Below are 4,806 nucleotides of genomic sequence, written 5' to 3'. Positions count from 1 at the left end.
AATTTATTAATCTAACTGTTTATTTTATCACTCTTCATATATTGTTCACTATAATATCTCATGTATAAGCCCAATTATAATTATTTATCCAAATAGACAAAAGTCACTAAGTTTAATTAAAATATAATTAACTTCAATGAGAAATCGTTTTGTATTCACTGCTAACATTAATTCTCGAGATCAAAGACGAATTGAAACAGTACCCACATTGTGTCAGACATAGTTATATGCTGTACTATAGGTTCGTTCATTAATATCATCAGTTGCATGCAAATCGTTTAAGATAAGTACTTGTAACCGCAATATTAGTTGTAATATCGTCGTTCATATGCCCTGATTTCTACACCAATCACTTTTATATAGTCTACCAGTTACGTCGATCTTTCATCATTCGTTCTAAATATCTGAATTGCTGAATCGTGATATTGTACATAAACTTTTTTAAGTATATGCCAAAGTCTAAATATTTAAACTTTATATAAGTTTAAAGTACAAAAAAAAACAAACAAGATAAGCTGAAGAAATGTTTAGATTATTACAAGCCAGCAAAATCTTAAAACTAAACTTTGAAATTTAAGCAGTCAAGTGAAAACTAAAATAAACTAGACAGTATTCAGTGGTAGAAAACGGTAATGTTCCAACTTTAAGATACCTAATTGGGATGTATTTGCGATAACAAAAAGCAAACAACAATGCAAAACAATAGATGGGCCAGTGAAATCGGAACGTTTTCTAATCCGTAACACTTTAAAACTGCGTGTTCGTTCGTGCCATTTGTTTGGTGCCAGTTAAGGACGTGCGAAAATAAATTGGCAAATGGATGTGACTGGAAAACGAGGTCAGTTACCTACTGGGAGATAATAGCTAGAGGCGGAGGCACTACACTTCCATACTAATGTGTTGACTGACGAGGACTTCATATTGTCTTTAAATTTAGTTTTTAAAAAGCCTTTATTGATCTACTTATGTATTCATGGATAAGTTCATTTTATTTCTTTTTATTAATATAAATGAATTATAAAATATATATTTTTAATTCTTATTTACAGCAAGTTACACTATTCCGATTTCTAAAACATATACACTTTATTTGTTAAATTTCTTTCGAAAATAAGAAACAGCTTTTTCTAATATTGATCGAAATTGTGAACGGGTAGTTTTATATTCATTCAATTCCAAAAAGTAGTGAAAACAGTACTCTACTTATTGCTATTTCTTACTCAACTAGCAATATTGAAATCATTTATTTTATTATATATTTATCCGCCTAGTCAGTCAGAGTCTAGAAATTTATAAAATGTTTTAGACGAATAAAAAATCGCTTGATCATTGTGTATTTATTTCAATATCATAATATTTAAATGGAATGTGACGATTTTAAAAGTCTTCTGCTAATATTTTGTTTGACTTATCTTAATGCGTGTATTATAGCAAAAAAATTCTACATATAAATATCATGCATTAGGCGCGTGTAATAATGTTATGTATCTAGTTAATGTATGCCAAAATGATTCAGCCAATACTAATATATCAGTTTGAATATTTATTAATGGGGGACTTTTACCAGGGGCCGGATTAGGAGCAGTAGTAGTAAAATACAATATGTTTATTTATAACTTCTTGGCGTCTTAGAGACTGAAACAATAATCATGAAATTTGATATATACATAGTATTTAGCATTTAGATAAACAAACATAAGCTATCTGTAAATTCGATAACATATAATAATACTATAAAGGTAAGTATGTCTGCACATAGAATTATTAGAGAGTCAGGGATGATGTAATACAGGATAACAGATAATAGAGCACATAATAGTATGTGTCTTTCCATCGTTTTATGTTTACATAATATGTGTATTATATAACATAACATTTACTTTTGCAAATGTATAAATAACTTAACAGATGTTAATCAGAGATAATTTTTCTCTGCTTGTTATGATCTTATTACATTGTAAGTACGACTTTTACATTCTGTTTCTATACAAATCTCTGAATCTGTTACATTCTCATAGATTGTAGGAACCTATTGCCTTATCCACTTCTGTATACTTGGATGAGATCAACGGATTCTGTCAGTCATCTGTTGTCGCCAAATCAATTTGGTGATTTAGTTCTAGTGTCAATTTGTGTAGCACATTTAGCATATTTCTTTTCCTTTATATTATTATCTACCTTCTACAGTTGTCGAGTTCTTTTTAAGATTTTGAATGAATGTTTTTGGGTACTATTATCACTAGTATTTTGAATCATCATCATTTGAATTTTACAAATGATAAGAATTTATTCTTACGGCATTATATTATCTATGCGCCTACTTATCTTTTTGCTCAGGCTTCGTTTTCGTGGGCGACTATCCCTAATTCTGTAAGATAAATGTTTGAAATTTAAAATATGTACCTAAGAGTAATTGTCGTTAGGAGCAATCTACCGAAAACGGTTTTAGTCTTCTAGATACCTTTTCTCTCGTATAGAATTTTAATGCTAGAACTTCTGATATCAAGTTCAATACAAGTCAATTACTAACTAACGTGAATTATTTGTTTTAATTGCATTCGTATCGTAGGAAATAAGTTGTGAGTTATCTATGATTTTAGGAATGTTATTTGTATTAATTCTAATTCTAAATTTAAATTACATGAATTAAAACTTATCTTCATAAATTATCTTTCCATGTGCTTTAAATTGGTTTTTTATTACATTCATAATTGTCTTAGAATTGTATAGATTAGATAAAATATCTTTCAAAATAATCAATAAATAGAGCTCAATATACTGTGAATAAATTAAATAGTATCAGCTTAGTAAAATTTATTATTTGATATTCGATTTCCTTAGTACACTAATGATTGCTTTAATAATAAAAAACCACATACAACAGAGAAAATCGTTTGGTTTCACATGAAATGTACACGTGTGCTCACACAATATCATGCACACGTAAGAATATTTGACAATGTGTATTTTCGTTTGTAGGAGTGCGTGTGTTTGTGTGTGTGTAGTAGGTATCTACAATTATTACGCCTGCGTACACACTCGTATTCTAATTCGATTGTAAAATTTCCTTCACAGTTAAAGAATATTGTGAAAATATAAGTAGGTACCTTCAAATATCTTCGGAGTACAAAAAACAAGCAGAAATTATGTAATATCTGTGTATTACATCAACTAAGTATCACATAATAAGTACATATAATAATTTAAGATTATGTTCCAAAAAAAAAACAATTTCAATTGTAGCAAAACGAGTTATTTTAATTTAAAAACTAAACTACTGAACCGATTTTGATAAAAAATATATCAAGTCCAAATTACAACTGACGGAGTTACGAGGTAAGAAGTATAGAAAAATTTCAACCGAATTGAGAACGTCCTCTTGTTTTGAAGTCGGTGGAAAATTATGTAATTTAAGTGCCAAATATTCTTTTTACTCATTCGCGTGCCACGTACTCGCTTACTTATTGGCCTATATTTCTACCAGTTTTTACCTTAAGTTAAAGTTTAAGTAAATTGATTGACATAAAACGTGACCTATGTCCTTTAGTCTTTACCTTATTCCAAATACTAAATATATACCAAATTTAATGATGATTGTTGAATTGTTTAAACGCCGAAAGGCAACAAACAAATAAACAAACTCACTTTTACATTTATAATATTGGTAACGATAATGTAATCACGAGAAATAATTCTTATATTTTAAATCGCAAAATAGGTATAAACTAACTACCTGGTTCGACGAATCAGTCTACACTCTCTGCAACTCGTATTCTTTGATGACGTTACGTCACGTCACGTGTGTGGTATTGGTATGGTATCATACATGGGGCGCGTGCAACACACGACCGTCTGCGGAGCTTGATTGTAATTGCGGTTAAATGTAATGAATATATAGTTGAATTTTGTATACATACATACCTACGTACAATACACTATGTGTTATACGTATGTAGTCATTACACCGACTTGAAAAAGGGATTTAAGGTTTCACTTTTTAATGGAAAAAATGTTATTGTTATGCAACTTGTAGAGAACAAGCTAACGGCCCACCCAATAGAGAGAGGTAGCCGTCACCAATAAATAGAAAAAGACGATACTGACTATACTGTGATACCTCATGTATGGCTTTTTCTGAGTACTAAAATTTTGTGCCTCGGTACCATGTAATCTCACATTTCATTGTAATATTAATTCCATTCGGACTGAAATACAGCCACGTCAACACAATTGCTTGATAGCAGAAATACAAGTGGGATAATGGTACCCGAAAATTTATGAATTAATATATACAATTATATATTACAATACGCATGTATCGACCCTAAATAGCTTATTAGTTAGGTTAATTTATTAAAATTCAAGTTTTTGTAAACGACAACAGCTGAGTTTCTTAACCGTTCTTCTTAGCCGAAATTGCATTCAAAATATATGGTAGAATCATACAAAAATTATTATTCCAAAAGTCTTAAATTTAAGTTTATTTGAATAACAATATTATTTTCCTCTTTCTTTATGAAAAACAATACTTTTTGTAATATTCCAAATAATATAAGATTCAAATCGTAGCTATTTGGTTTTTTTTTAATAAATTAGAATTAAAAAATTATTTAAAGATAAAAAATTTCTTTGAGATCACTGCCAGCTGGTAGGGTGCCTAGGATACTTGCTGCATTTCCACGCAGCTTTAATTACAAATGCAGTTATCTATGGAGTTTTGTTAATTATTAGTTTATTAAACATATAGTATATTTATATGTTTAATCTAGTATAACATATGTCACATTTTTCCATACCTGGTGTATT

This window comes from Galleria mellonella, unplaced genomic scaffold, assembly GCF_026898425.1.
Source record: "Galleria mellonella isolate WM207_F2 unplaced genomic scaffold, CSIRO_AGI_GalMel_v1 utg1260, whole genome shotgun sequence".
Lineage (NCBI taxonomy): Eukaryota > Metazoa > Arthropoda > Insecta > Lepidoptera > Pyralidae > Galleria > Galleria mellonella.
Note: the sequence above shows the minus strand (reverse complement) of the source record.